This window comes from Mastigoproctus giganteus, chromosome 2, assembly GCF_048544385.1.
Source record: "Mastigoproctus giganteus isolate SK-2022 chromosome 2, ASM4854438v1, whole genome shotgun sequence".
NCBI classification, from domain to species: domain Eukaryota; kingdom Metazoa; phylum Arthropoda; class Arachnida; order Uropygi; family Thelyphonidae; genus Mastigoproctus; species Mastigoproctus giganteus.
Genome location: NC_143576.1, coordinates 123,015,142 through 123,032,064, shown reverse-complemented (window position 1 = coordinate 123,032,064; position 16,923 = coordinate 123,015,142).

The following is a 16,923-nucleotide window of genomic DNA, read 5'->3' as shown; positions in this document are numbered from 1 at the left end:
TAAAGCTGTCTGTCTCATTAAAATCAAAGGCGTAATTTTAGAAACTAATTCCCGTAAAGATTTGGATACCATCTCTCCTCAAAAATCCTGTCTGATGAATCACCCCTGAGATACCCAAGAAATTGAATCCAACCCTATTGGTATACAATACTATAATGATTCAACCAAACAGGAAATACTTGATTTCTACTTCAAAAACCTCAAAGGATTTAATTTCACACGTGAAGAAATCTCACAAGAGATCACTTTCCGATTTAAAATTAGCTCCAAATCACAGAACAGTTCTAATTGGGTGTTTGATTTTACACCACGTATTTTTTCGGCTATTTATACTTTAGACAGGTTATTTATTAGGTGGACCGGTCACCGATTTAAGCCTTTCATTGTTGTGACGAAGTGCTATTGTTGTCTTGCTTTCGAACACACTTCAAGTACATGTAAACAAGAAAGACCTTCTTGTGGACATTGTGGCAAACAAGGCCATATCTTTGTAGAGTGCCTCAGCAAGGACCAACCGCCTGTCTGCGTTAATTGCAAGAGGCACAAACATGATGCTAATCATTCGGTCAGAGATAACTGTACTGAATACATAAAGGCTCAAGATACAGTAAGAACAACGAACAATTCCCATCTAATATCACAGTCTTATCGAGTTCAAGCGCTTCCCAGCCAAATATTTCGACTGTCAACTTAAAGTTTCTGCAAGCCAATGCTAACCTTCACGCACTATGGCAGATGAGCTACGTCGTGTGTCTGAGTAGGAACTCATTTAACATTCTTATTCTTCAACAACCATATCATAGTAAAGGACGAATTTTCGGATATCCTTGCTCTTCTCGGATTTTACAACCAACTCACCCAGATCCTAAGGTAGCAATCGTAATATTTAATAAAAATGTTGACGTTTTACTTTTGTCCTGTTTAACATCACAGCATACCATTTGCATTCAAGTCTTGAGCCCTAATCACTCGACTTATGTTATCTCAATGTAATGCCCTCCGTCATCTGACATAATTTCTCACTTACACTATATCGATTCCGTATTCAGTTTATTAGGCCATATTCCTCTGTTAATTTTACTCGACTCAAATCTTAATATCTATGGAATACAGTTATCTGTAATAATTGTTGACCATCTATCCATTCCCTCTTTGTAGGAAGCCTAATTAATGAAACAATAAAAAGTTGCACACAAAGAAACCAGTCTGTGAAAATTAAGACATTACTGCTGAGAACCATCTTGGTATTACTAGTATGCATAACTCCAAGTATGCATTGTGGTACAGTCCTTTCATAGATGTTCGGGGATTACTGTTTGAGGATACCATCTCCCATCAGCTTACTTCTTGAATCAACGAAACTAGCCATGTATCTTTTCTAATTCCCTGAGTGAATCAAATATAGACATTTCTGTGGCCACAGCCCGTATTGCTCCTTATATTACTGACTGGCACGTAGAAACTGACGTAACAACAAGTGACCATCGCTCTATCGTCTTCCTGCTAGGATCAACTCTTCCTCTTCAACAACCTCTTCGTAATCTCATACGTTATTCACATAGCGTAGCTACCCTTTTTCGGTCCCGGAGGCAAAGAACATGTTCGGGGCCCTATTTAATAAACGAAAATTGCAAAAACAGGAGATAGCCAAAGACGCCGGGTCCAAAGGCAATTTCCTTGCCTGCCTACACGGTAGCTACGCCACTGGTTACTCTCTTAGAAACATAAAATGGGATCGTTTCAATCGTTCCGTTCTCTCTGATTTGCCTGAAGACAACCTAGAAAATTTTAATTTTCTTACGGCTGAACAACTGGCACTGCAGATTCAAAACATTATTATCACTGCAATTCAGAAATCTACGCATAAAAAGAAGCTAAAAACTAACTGCACACTTTGGTGGAATAACGAACTTTCTTCTACTCGGAAACTTGTACATAAAGCCAGAAGAAATTTTCAGCGCAAACGCGTACTTGCCCTCAAGAAGGAGTTAATAGATTACGTGAATAACACAAAACTCTCAAAAGAAAATGCATAAAATTGATTTATGAAAGCAAATTGCAATCCTCGCACAATTTTGTCCGTACATCTGAGAATAATAGTCCTTGGGGTATCATTTATAAAATTGCTTAAAAATAAAATGATCCTAGGTGACATTTTTAACTCCATTACTTCCAACAGTATGGAAACTCTTACATTAACAGACACTAAACCTTGCCTCAAATCTTCATACAGAATACAGTCAAAAAGGAGGTGCCTCCAGTTTTCCCTGGTCCGCAGTAGCACGGGTCAGTCGTGCAGAGGACTAGTTTGTGCAGTTTTTCATTAAGAGAGCCATGTCCTATAACCAGGAAGTAAGTCTCCATGGTGCCTTACTTCCTGGTAAATATTTATTCGAGATTTAAACCAAAAATACCGTCCTTTAGAAGAAACAAGTCCGTTCACTGCAGAGGAACTTACTTCAATCCCGAAAAAAATTTAGTCAAGCAAATTTCCTGATTGATAATCACGATGACCTGATTGATAATATATTTATCAAACATTTTTATGACCAAAAGCCCAAGTTCTACTTAAATTATTCAACAACTGCTTAAATACTGGAACGTTTCCCAAACCATGGAAACACGCCATTCTTAAGATTTTACATAAACCTGGTAAACCACTAGGAAATGCCAGATCCTACCGCCCCATAGCCTTGCTCTCTCACCTGAGAAAAGTGTTAGAGAGACTAATCGCTAATAAAATGACCACACTGCAGGGAGCTACAAGCTCCACATCCTCTCTTCAATAAGGTTTTAGGCAAGGGCTTGGATGCTAAGACACCTTATTAGAACTTCACCACCTTATTGATAGCTCCACTTCCAAGTACATTATGGCGATCTTTATCCATATTGAGGGCACTTTTGATACTTTAGGTGGGAGAGCGCCCTCAGTAGACTCCGTTCCAATCATTTCTCTCTTCAGCTTTATAAACTTGTTAGAAACTACTTTGCTGATCGCACTGTCACCGTCATCATTAAAAGCACGAAGATTCACAGATCTGTCTCCCGCGGTTGCCCCCAAGGATCAATTTTGGGTCCCTTGATTTGGAACCTAGTTCTTGATGATTGGCTGCTTAGGACGACTGAATTTCAAAATGTGCAACAACTTGCGTATGCAGATGACCTTGTCATTTTGGTGAATGGACACTCAAGATCTGATTTAGCACTCCATGCCAATAAAGTACTCTTTGAACTATCGTCTTGGTCCTCTAAGATGAAATTGAAATTACCCCCAACCAAATCGAAGATCATGATTTTAAAACACAAATTAGATTATGGCAGACCACCAGTTGTAAAACTTAACAAGAAATCAATTCCACTTGTCCGAAGCACCAAATTTTTAGGAGCCATCATCGACGACTGCTTTTCCTTTACTGCACATATTCAACATCTGTGTCAAAGTTAAGATTTTTACCGCAATGCTGCGGTAAAACTCTTAGATCTTCTAAGAAAAAACTCTTTCTTAGAAACGCTTATATCTCTTCTCTCTGTGGTAAAAGACTGACGATTGAACAATAAAACCCTACACCTATTTTATAATGCTGCCATAATCCCAATTACAACCTATGCTGCCAGCCTTTGGTCAAGACTACAGACTCTTGCAGGCACTACACCACTTGTGTTTAGCGGGCTTTGCTTTTACATCCGCAGAGGCATTTCTACGAAATTTCAGGGAATAACTGTTAATCCTCAGGCTGATCCCAAAACCGAAAGAACCCGATGATGGAATTTGTTAGTGAACACCTGGCAGAATAGATAGAATTCTACCGAAAAAGGAGCTATTACCAAAAAATTCGTTTCCCACGTAACTGCACTACTTTTATCATCCACCAGAAAATGGTTTTCACCCTCACTGTTTACCTCCTACATACTAACTGCACATGGTTCGCATAACGCAAAACTCTACCAATTCAAACTTTATAATATAGTCTCCTGTCGACGGGGGCTACCGGAAGGCTCTCCACACATACTTTTTGAATGCTCCATTTACGAGGACCAAAGATTGACTCTTAAGCAACAGTTCCAAACTTGTCTCCTAAATGTGCGAAGGTACTCATATCTATCAATAATTTCCCGGCCCTTCAAACCTTCTGCAATGCTGCTTTTAATCGCAGAAAGACTTTCAACGTCAATGTTAATGCAATCAATCAAACTGAAAACAATGAAAATACAACCTGTTGCCTCATTTGTCGTCTGATGACGTAATGTCCAAAATTTTGCTGGTTTTCAAGAACACACGAAGATTTTAATAGATGCTGCATTTTTCTGGTTCATTCTTTATCAAGACTCTCCACAACTAAATCATTCATCTGCACAGTGATACCGTCATCAACCAGTGACTTTTGATACCACTCCAGATTAACAGAATTATATATAGAACATGTTCCTGCTGAACTTGTTTGAATGACATTACTACGTCTGTTTGACAGTACACCTTTTCTCTTTGTGGACTACTTTGGGCAGCACTGCATAAAGACGTGGGCAAAGACATGGATAAAGATTTTATTTATTTGTTTATTTTTTGTTTTATATATTTTTTTTGTAAATTTGTTTATTATTTTTTACTTTATGCTATTCTCTTCTTTATTTCTTCGTCTTTTGTTGTCCCGTCTCCTGGGAATGACTGTGTGTGCGCGCGCGAGCGTGTGTGTGTGTGTGTGTGTGTGTGTGTGTGTGTACGCGCGCTGTTGCCGGCTCGCTGGCACAGGGTGCTCTTGAATGGCACCAAAGTCTCTTTGGACATTCAGTGTGTGACTGTTGAGGTTGGCCATGGTGCATGCGTAGTTGTGGCTTACCTCCCCGTGGTGTAGACGGACACTGGGCAGGCTTTCCAGGTAATCGCCTGCCTGGTGACAAAACTGCCAGAAACAACTAAACAACACACACTGCATGAACATAATATTACACACATATCTGGCCTGTTACAGTGCTCTGTAACTAACACAGTGTACAAAGGCGGAGTTGAACTTTCGTTCAGGTGCCGTCCTACATAAGATACTATACATGTCTACATGTTCATTACCACTAGACTTAGATTTGGTACTGAATCTAAAGGGTAGTTTCTGTCTTCACTTCATCCCAAGTAAACCCAAAGTCTACTAGGTTCTAACAGGTCTTCTAGCACTTCTTCGTTTATCAGTTCCTTAGGTGTGTCATACACTATGGTGGATGGATTGGATTGTTTTGGCGGAGCTATGGCAAACCCAGCTGCGGACAGAGAGCAATTGGCTGAAATGGACCTCAGGTCCTCTTGGGTAGCTGGCTCCAGCAGCACTCCTTTATTTCTGATTGGCCAGAGGGACTTAATCTTTAGGTTCTTATATTCCGTTCTGTGTCAACTCTTTCACCTCACCTGCTTGTTCTTAATTCCGAGTTTAAGCTCGCTCGTAGAAGAAGGAGATGGTATTCTCTCTTCTCTGCAGGCTCGGGCTGTAGGGTCCTCACCTCATTAGCCTTTCATTGTCTATTAGCAACTCAGTTGTTATGGACTGCAGGCTAGACCAAAGTTCCTGGATGTAGTTCCCAGCTACTTTCGTAAATCTATTTGAGTCGTTGTTTAAGAATGTGTTTAGGCAGGTGGTAGACGTCCGAGTACCGGGCACATGGATGACTGGACACGGGGTATCCCAGCAGAACATTGTCCAAAGCATGACACCGCTGCCACTGGTGTTTTCGTCCCAAGGCGCATCCAGACGCCATCACTTCCCCAGGTAAACGATGCACACGTACCCGGCTATCCACTTGGTGCAACAGGAAATGTGATTCATCGGACCGGACGACCTTCTTCCAATCACTCATGGTCCAGTTTCGATGCTCGCGTGCCCACTGTAGGTGCTATCGCCGGTGAACCGCGGTATGGGCACTCGGAGCGGCCTGCGACTACGCAGCCCCATTTTCAGCAGGGTTTGATGTACTGTGTGTTGTGACACATTACTCCCATCACGAGCATTCCAATTACAGGCGAGTTGTGCCACAGTCGCCCTTCTGTTGCCATGTACTATCCGGGAGAGCCTTCGCCCCTCGAGCATCGATGAGCCGTGGTCGATCAACACCTCGTCGGCGGTTCGTGGGTTTACTCTCCTCGAACCACTTTCAATAGGTATTAACCACGGCTGACCAGTCGTGCTGTTTCGGATATGCTCTGACCAAGTCATTTGGCCATTACAATTTGGCCTTTGTCAAACCCGGTTAAGTCCACTGCCTTTCCCATCTGAAGAACAAGAGTAACACTGATTAACGCAGCTCAGCATCGGGTGTTTTTTATACCGTGAACAGACCCGGGCACAGTAGTTCACCTGTAGTTTTGATCTGCATAACGACTCACTGGTCCTAATGCTTTGGCTCATCGGTGTATATCAACTTTATTTTACCTATATATTAATTAAACTCTGCTATTGCCTTCCCATTCAATTTCAAATCTTATGTAAATGGGAGATCGAGTTCAATAATTATTCTTGTTACAGTAACCTAAAATACAGTAGACTCTCGATTATTCGAGAGAGGATTAACCGGAGTCGGTATGGCCGACGAAAGTCCTAAGTCAGATAACAACCACTAAAAATTATAGCTGTGAATTACAGGCTCCGAAAAAGCGATGTGTTTGCTGTTTTATATTGTACTTTATAAGTAGCCTTATAGTTCTAGTTACGCTGGTTATTTTCATTTTTAATTTAGATAAGAGTTTTTGTAGATTACTACGTAATATACGTAAAACCGTTGTTTCGTTCGAACCTTGCAGCCATTATTTTCGTATAGAGAGTGGTACGGAATTAAAAGTTTTAATAGTCGTAACTAGGTAGCAATAACGTAAAATTATATAGCGTAATATGCATCACTGCATTTAGGATTCTATTAGACAGTGTAGTATTGACAATTAATTAATTAAATTTATTGATCTTATTAATTTAAAATATCATGCTCCACCAGACTAGAGCACCAAAGCAATGGGCACAAAGTGGCAGGAGTGCTGTGACCCGGAGGAGAACTGTGGGGGGGGGGGAAGATTCTCCCACGCATCACAGCCTAAAAAAATGTGCAATTTGTGAAATGTTTGTCGAACGCTCTGGAACAGAACATGATCTAGCCAAGGAGGATGCTTTGTGTGTGCCAAAGAGTGTCTAGAAATTAGGTGTCAACTCAGCGTTCTGTTGGGCGTCTATGAGAACTTGAGGTGTAAGAAAGATGCCCTCGAAGAAATTAATATGAGGGGCCGGTTAAGCTCTCAGCAGCCCAGCTCAACGCCAGAGCTTACTATTGTGCATCAGGCAACACATCACAATGCGCTGGTCACACAGGAGTTAGTTATCGTTGGTAACTCTATTTTCAGGGAGATGGGTAATATATTGTGTAACATCGATAGGTTACACAATATATTACCGATGTGTAACACCGATAGATGTAATAAGATCAGGCTATGTCTGCCAGAGTCAAAAGTTGATGATGTTTTGAAGCAGATATCATCTTTTAAGGGCACAAAGGGTGATACTGTCATACACGTTGGCACCAGTGACATTAAGAGTAGGAGATCTGCAGATTTACTTACAAATACAAGTCAATATTGAAAAAAAGTCGGGAGTTAGGGTTAAATTTGAAAGTGCCCCCAATTCTGCCCAGACACAATAGGAGGGAGTACATGATAACAGCCTTGTCAATCAATTCGGCCCAGGAGGGAATATGCAAAGCTCATGAGGTAGAACTTTTTTCAGCGTGGTCTGTGCTTGTTAACGGGAGAGATTGCTTCTACAGTGATGGGATACACTTAAATGGAAAGGATGCAAGAATATTTGCTGACGCTATCGCGGAAGTGTTAATGGGTCGGAAAACTGCTAGCTTGGGGGATCACATACAAAAAAAAGGTTAAAAGTAGCCGCACGCATAGATGAAGGTGATTCTTGCACTACTTCTATTAGAATAAGCAGCGGCCTGGAGCGAGGGTTGCTGGGGGCTTCAGGGACTGATAGCAGTCATCGTGAAACAAATAAATATATGGGATGTGTTAGGATAACTAAGAATAAGAATAGGTGCCTGTATACTTCCATGTATACCAATGCTAGAAGTATAGTAAATAAATTTGATGTATTTGAAGTGTTGGTCAAGACATCAAAGGCGGATATTGTTGGGATATCGAAGAGGTGGTGTCACACAGATATTAGGAACGCAGAATTGGAATTTGGGAAGTACAATGTGTACAGAAAGGATAGACAGGATTAGAAGTAAGAAGGATTACGCTGTTATTAAAAAAAACAAAACATAAAATCAAAGGAAGTGCATCCAGTTGACATAGATGGACAGTAAAATGTTGAGTCACTTTGGTGTGACATAAGCACTGGGAAAGCAAAAATGCGGGTAGGAGTGTGTTATAGGCCTAATAACTCGAATGAGTACAACAAACAATTGTACATAGAAATAGAGTGGGCTAGTAAATCAGAATGTCTTATATAATAGTGGATTTTAACAAATTATAATGGTGGATTTTAACTTCCCAGATATTGACTGGAACTTGTGGGTTAGTCACTTGCACACTAGCAGCAAGACTTTTGTGGATTTATTGGATGATTGTTTTCCGCAGCAGCATGTTGGAGGGGTAACCAGAGAGGGTAATACTCTTGATCTGGTTATCAGCATTGCTCATTCGTGTATTAAGAATTTGCAGATAAAGGAACCACTAGATGGCAGTGATCACAGTGTACTGATGTGGATATAATTATCACTTAAAGATATAATTACCATCAGGGGTAAAGGAAAGGGTATTTGCTTCCGTAAAGGTGACTACAATGGTTGCATATAGTTTTTAAATTCTGTACAATGGGACCAAATGAAGATGTTATCAACAGCAAATTCTAAGTGGGATACGTTCAAGGAATTAATCGTGGAAGCTACTAACTAGATGTTTCATACCTATTAAGAAATATTGTTCAAGGTTTAGGCCTAAATGGTTGTCAAATGAACTAATGAAACTCGTGGCAGAGAATAAATATGCATGGGACGCATATAAATTATCAGGTGACACAGAAGCTTATGGAAGATATAAGCCAGAAAGTCACAAAGGAGATTAGGAAAGCGAAGGTAGATTACGAGAAATCTTTGGCAAAGGATGTTAAAAAAAACAGCAAGGATTTTTTTACTTATATAAACTCTAAAAGAAAGGGGATGAAGCAGATTGGTCTTCTTGATATCGATGGTTCGACTGTTGATGATCCTACTCAGATAGCAAACAACTGAATGAGTGAGTATTTTGCATCTACATTCACACATGAGAAGTTATTAAGGAAGGAAAATGCCAAGAGATTATCAAATTGTAGCAGGGTGCATAATGATTTTGCAATAACTGAAAGTAAAGTGGAGGTGAAATTGTTGAAGTAAAATATAAGGAAGGCACCTATCCAGTTATATTAAAGGAGGCGGCAAAGGAACTAAGCAAACCCTTAGCCATAATTATGAGAGCATTCTCGGACTCAGGGACTTCCCACGGACTGGGGATGTGCAAATGTATCCCCAATTGTCTGCACAGTGGTATCGTAACCGTCCTTCCCACATCGGGTGGAAACGACTCGGATCCCGTCGAAGGCGCGAGGAACTTTAATGGGCTTTTTTCACTCCATGGTTGAGTTAGTCAGTCTCAGACACAGATAGCAAGGTTTTTTCCCCCGAAACTGGAGTTTTTCTTCCAGGAAACAGGCAAATCAACCATAGAACACACGCAATTAAGAGGCATAAGACACAGCAGGGCAGGTGAATTTAATTATTCGGGTGGCCTAAATATAATAGCTTTGGTTTTTTTTTTTTTTTTTTTTTGTATCCTCAATTCACAAAGAGGGATCTAACGGTGGCACAAGTAATTACAGACTAATCAGTTTAACTGCTGTTCAGGGGATAATAATGAGTCACTTGTTAAAGATATCTTGCAGGATTATCTAGACAAGACTGCAGCAATAATTCAGACACAGCATGGGTTTGTTAAGGGAATGTCTTGTCTGACAAATTTGATTGGATACTATTATGTGATTACAAAGGAACTGGATGCAAAAAATAATTTTGATATCATATACTTGGATTTCAGGAAAGCTTTTGACACTGTTGTGCATGGAAGCCTACTGCACAAATTGGAGCAGAATGGTATTAAGGTTAAAAAAAAAAAGTAAAGTGCAGCCATTATCAACCCACTGCAGGATGGAAGCCTCCTCAACAATTCATGCTGAGGGAAATGGACCATAATCTGCCACGCTGGTCCAGTGCGGGTTGTAAGTTGCTACAATGGATAAAAATGTGGTTGAGTGGGAGAAGACAGAGGGTGGTAATCAATGGACGCTGCTCTTCGTGGACTAATGTTATTAGTGGAGTTCCACACGGTTCGGTGTTGAGCACACTGTTGTTTTGTATATTTATCAATGATTTTGAGAAGGTATATATCAGGTTTAGTGTCGAAGTTTGTAGATGATACAAAGGTTGTCAGGGTTGTTAAAGGCAGGAATGGCAGTGTGTTACTGCAACAGGATCTAGAAATTTTGGGAAGATGGGCTGAGAAGTGGCAACTGAAGTTTAACATTGACAAATTCAATGTGCTGCATATGGGTAGAAGTAACCCCAGAGGAACGTACCGACTGTGTGGTACTACACTTAGGGTGGTAGAAAATGAAAAAGACCTGGGAGTAATTGTGCAGTCAGATATGAAGTTTTCTGAGCAATGCAGACAAGCTGCTAGAGCAGATCATGGGGTATTGCCAATGATATACAGAAATTTTAGTAGTAGAGAAAAGGAGGTGATTGTCCCTTTGTATAAGGCAATGGTCAGGCCACGCCTTGAGTACTGCGTACAGGTCTGGAAGCCTCATTTTAGGAAGGATATAGAGTTGCTTAAGCGTATACAGAGAAGGGCAACAAGATTGGTGAGGGGAACGAAGGAGGTCCTCTTAACAAGAAAGGCTTAAGTTCTTCAAGTTGCAGCGGATGGAGATAGGCGCCTTCGAAGTCATCTGATTGAGGCGTGTAACGTCTTGAATGGGTTGAGCACGCTGAATTCTGATGGGATTCTTCCGCTTGCACAGATTACTCACCTGAGGGGGAATAAATTAAAATTGGGGAAGGACAGTTGTAGAATACATGTGTGGAAATTTGCCTTTAGCTACGGGTGTTTAATTGCTGGAACAAACTTCCATCTGTCGTTGTGGAAGTTGATAGCTTAGATAAATTCACAGAGGAACTAGACAAACTTTTAGAAGGAATGGGTGTGTGAAATTGTTTTTTTTTTTTTTTGGTTGATGCTACATAAGCTCATACGCTTGCCTTCTTGCATCACATGCCTATATTACTATTACTATAACGTGGAATCCGTTACTAGTCTTGTTTGTTTGAATTTTGTAATAGTCCTTACAATACAGTTAATTTTAATATTATTCTCAACTTTTTTTTTTTTTTAAATTTCAATGGGTGTGCGTCCATCATGTTTAAACAGAAAAGTATTATTCTTTCTGTTGAAGAAAAGCTTCAGTTCATTAATAAACAAGGAAAAAATAATAATAAAAAAAAAAAAAAAAGTCACGTTAGGGTCAAGAACGAACAATAAGTCACGTCAAGAACGAACTCATCTATCCACGTGTAACACGTTCATAAATTCGCTGTATTCTCTGGTTGATTTGGTTGTTTTTCTGGACGAAAAACCTTGTTGTCTACGCCTGAGACCGAATAGTTCAGCCACGGACTGAAAAAAAAAAAAAAAAACCCATAAAAGTTCCTAGCTTCATTAAAAAGATTTGAATCTAGGCAATAAACATGAAAAGGAGCTAATGAATAAACTTCAATGAGTCTCTACTCATTAAAGGTGACACTTTAGCAACCACATAGAACAAAAAGACGCTGTTTTCTCTTTGACAAGATTATTATTATTATCAAAGATTATTATCAAAAAATTATTTACGTATTCAATTTTATGTATTACAGATTCAATTTTTCTTACGTCGTAGTATTGCCTGACGTAGCCAAGTGGTCAAGTGCATAACATGCGTTCCTTGAGTGGACCGGGGTTCAAACTCATGACTACTAAATACGATAAATATTTGTATTCGCGATAAATAAAAATATAGCATGTATAATAAATATATTTACGTTTTTGTTACACACACACATTCACAAATTTTTCTTTCTTTTTACAATTATCCTGGAAATTTCATTTCCCAGCTACTCCGGATAATCAGGAGACTACTGTACAGTATTTAGAAAATGAACAGAACAAAGTTCACCAAGTTTCTAACTTTTTTTTTCAGAAATTTTCATAACTACAAACTTTATCTTTTGATAGGCTATTATTATGTTATTATTTCTCCCTGATGGGAGTGGAGAAGTTCCAACCCCGTGACAGGTACTGGTACCAAGTGCACAGAATGGTTATGTCCGATTGTTATTACTGTCGTTCGAAGAACACTCTGACAGATTACGACTTTCTGGAGTTCTTTATAGGAGATCTCTGGGAGACCTGTTGCTGCTAAGCTCTTATGAAGGGTGGTTGGCACCATATCGCTGGTTGACACAGTGATCGGGATGGTCACTGCTTGTTCCATATGCCACATCTCTTTGACCTAGGTCTGTGTACTTCCTGATCTTTTCCTCGTAAATTTTCTGAAGGTTGCTAACGTTGGGTACTGCTATGTCGATCATATAGGCAGTCTTTTCCTTCTTTTTGATGAGGGTTATGTCCGGTCTGTTGTGCAGGATTGTCTTGTCTTGTCTGTAATTATGACGCGGTCCCAGTACAGCTTGTGGGTTCGGGTCTCTAGTACTGCCTGGGGTTCGTACTTGTAATATGGTACTCTTTCTTCAATTGTGGTACACTGTACATTTCATCCAATATAATACAGTACACTTTCATCAACCGGTATTTCCTCGCTAGCTTCTAATGCATTATCCTGGCGACCTGGTAGTGTCTGTGAGCGTACTCTGTCTGAGTAATCATCCTACATCCTGAGGTGATGTGTTGGTTCTGAGGCCAAGTGGCATCGTCAACGTGTATAATCTGTCACTCCAGGTTCCTTGCTGATGTATTTTCTATAGTGTTGATTACCTGGTCTTGAGTGGCGATACCGAAGGTATTATTATTAGATATATATTATAATACATATAATATATATTTGATATTATACAATATATAATAATGTTAATATATTACTAGAGGGCTCCGCCACCTGCTCGCCAAACCCCGCGCACGCTTTTCTACATAATATGGAGAGGTATGACAGAGTAAGTCAAACCTTTTCTACGTAAAAGACGCACCTGTCGAAACGCACTGATCAATATAATCTAATATATATAAAAAAAGAAATATATAAAATAAAATAGAAAGTGCAAGAAACACTACAAAAAGAAAAATTGCGTGAATGTTAAGTGAATGAAAGTTATTATTAATTGTATATTATATTTTAGCCTCTTCACTGGACAGGCTGATGGCCATGTAAGCCCCCAGGGGCCTCATGATTATCCAAGCTGACACCATTCTATAGCGTTTCCTAGCTGGCATGAAGTGAGATGCTGACACTGGCCATTAGGGTAACTCCCCAGGCCAGTGTGGGACAGAGCTGCAAAAAGCACGCTCCACCATAGGAATCTCTTTCCCTATGTTCTTTTATTCCTACCACCTGGGGTGGTTGAGTCTCTTTCTTCCAATCCCCTTCCCCCACCCTGTGTGGCCCCTACCCCTTTATGCCTGGTGGCTCACTCCACCATTCAATTTCAACTCCCACCATCTGGACCAATATGGGCACCCTGTACCATGGGTCCCCTTACTGCGTCCCTTTTAAATCAGGTAAGTGCCTCAACACTGCGCCCTTTCTTCTCTACCCCTTTCATCCCACCCTCTTCCTATCTTCCCATTATCTCCTTTCCATCAAGGCATCTTCCCAAGAAACTGGAAGACTGGGGGACTGAAGCTGATCCCAAAAACACCCACGAGGCCTCCATAACAGCCAACCACCTACAGACCGATAGCTTTGCTACCAGTGATCAGCAAACTATTTGAGAGAATGCTATATGCCCGAATTGACACACATTACAAGAGTGCTGAACTGCACGTCTACCCAGTTCGACTTTAAGCCCGAGTCTTCGACAGTAGAGGCACTTAGACATCTGCTGTACGGTGTGACCAGTTCCAACAGTAAATACTACCTAATCATCTCCATAGATTTTGCCGGGGCTTTCGACACCATTTGGTGGCCAAGTGTCCTGGCAAGGCTAAGGCAGGCCAACCTTCCCTGCAATTTGTATCTCACTATCAAGTCTTACCTTACCGACAGGAGTATTAGTGTCGTGGCACCCTATGGTAGGGTAAACCGCAGTGTCTGCAGGGGTTGCCCCCAGGGTTCTGTCCTGGGGCCGCTGTTGTGGAACATTGTCTTGGATGAGTTCCTGGCCATGGACCTTGGTGACGTCCAAACCCAAGCTTTTGCCGACGACTTAATCTTGAAAATTGCTGCCGACAGTAGAACCCAGTTGGAGGTAAAAGCAAACCATGCCATCAAGATACTACAGGACTGGACCACTTTACACTGCCTAAAAATCTCATCAACTAAGACATCCTCAATCTTACTGAACGGCACCCTTGACCTGCACAGGCCGCCTCAAATAAAGGTGAACAACACCATAGCGAAACTCCAAAGCCAGCTTAAGTACCTGGGGGTGATATTAGATTGTAATCTTTCCTTCAAGCAGCATCTCACACATCTAAGAACAAAGATAAGGAAGTACTCTGCACTGTTAGCACGTGTGGTCCGTCGTGACTGGGGACTTAAACGTCGCGTACTCTCCTTATATTATAAAACGACATTCCTACCAGCTATAACATATGCCTCTGCGGTTTGGTATCACAAGGCATCAACCGCCGTAAATAGACGCATAATCGACTCAATCCATAGAACTATCCTGTTAACCATTACCAGAGCCTGCAGCACCACTAGCACGGTTGCCCTACAGGTCTTGGCCGGAGCCCTTCCCCTTGACCTGGACATCATACGTACTGGAATAGCCTATTATATAAACAAAGGAATGCCTTGCACCCACCTAGACTACACAGTGGATAACAGTGCAACCCACAAGGCTGAAAAGAACAGGCTGCAGAAATACTTAAAAGAAACCTGGCAATACCGCTGGACAAACACTACAAAAGGGAATATCACCAAAGAGTTCATCCCGGAAGTAGACAGAGTTTACCCCATTCTTCCAACCTGGCTGCAACCCGGACTTAACACGACCTACCTCCTTACGGGTCACGGGGCTTTCAATGCAAAGCTTACAGCATTGGGAATAGTGGAGGATCCACGTTGTACTTGCGGGGAACAAGAAAGCTGGGTGCACATTATGTTTGAGTGTGCCCAATACGAAGACCTTAGATGCAGACTAATAACTAGAGTTCACTATCTACCGAGGGATCTTGAGTCACATCTACTAGATACACAAGAGGAATATTTAGCCTTAACTGATTTTGCCCAGGGATTATTTACCAGGTGCCAAACACTAACCGCCATATACAGAAGACCTTAAAGGAATGAGACAAAACAAACCTGCAAATAGCAGCGAGATGACACAGAGGAGCCGACTATACAGATCTTGGACTGAGTACAAAATGAACTGGGAAAAGACAAGTGACAATATATTGTCTAACCACAAGAGTCATGATTACCGCCAATGGAAGCGAAAAAAATATATAAATATTGTCTAACCACAAGTCATGATTACCGCCAATGGAAGCGAAAACAAAAAAAAAAAAACCCACCTTTAAATAGTTGTGACATCAGAACAAAGGGACACTGCCCCCAGACCTTGCAGTATAGACCCACTATATAATGACAAAAGGTAGTGTGAGGACTATCAAACATCACGGAAGGGATAAAACCCCATAATGACAGCCAGTAGACTTGATTATGACCCCAAGATAATGACCAGAAAATAGGACCCAGACCACGTGCAGTCTGGAAGGATGACATCCCAGATTTAACCCCCTATTAGTGTCCCACCTAGATGAGACTCAACGGCCAGTGTTTTAGGGCCTGCAAACTGATGGAGACGACGTACGACATGGCACTCTCCCGCCGGAACAGCCTATTGGCGACCCAAATCCGCACTCTCTTGAGCGGATCTTTCTTTCCAAACTCCTGGGGAGGAGAGGCTTGCCTCTCCTTGCCTCCCCAATTTTCTCACTCTGGTGGGGCACGGGCATGCCTCACTACCTGCAGGGGCTATCTACTCTGTCGGCCCCTTATTTCCAACTTCTTCCCCCCAGTCTTCATCCTTCCCCCCAAACTTTTGTCTTGCACAGCGTTTAACCCTACATTTCAAAATCAAAAGAGAACATCAAAATTCTTTCCCGAACCTATTTGGTTTTTAAAACTCACTTTCACCGCACAGCCCCACGTCGCGTACTATTAATACTAACTTGCTAAGTATCACTAATATGAACCTCGATTTATTTATTTATTATAATTATTATTATTTTTTTTATTTTTTTTAATTTTATTATTTTATTTTTTTTTGGTCCTAGCCATTGAAATCCCAGGAAAGTAAGTGGCAAGACCAGCCAGGGTACAAATATTGGTAACACCCGGCCGGTCTCCCTGTGGCGGGTATTGCTAACATCGGGTCTCACTAGGGGCCCGGCGGCTAACAGGCCGGATGAACAATGGGCACAACAAACTACACAGTACATATCCCACACACTTTTAAATCTCTGGCTTGTCCGATACAGAGAACATACGCGGAGATGGGAGAAATCCCAGGTGCCGTCAGACCCCGAACATACCTAATACCTAATAATATCTCCTTTCCAATATATATATATTTATTATGTTTTTTTTTTTTTTTGGGCTCTCCTTGGATGTCTAAGCTACCGCAAGCTTCACCCCGCCA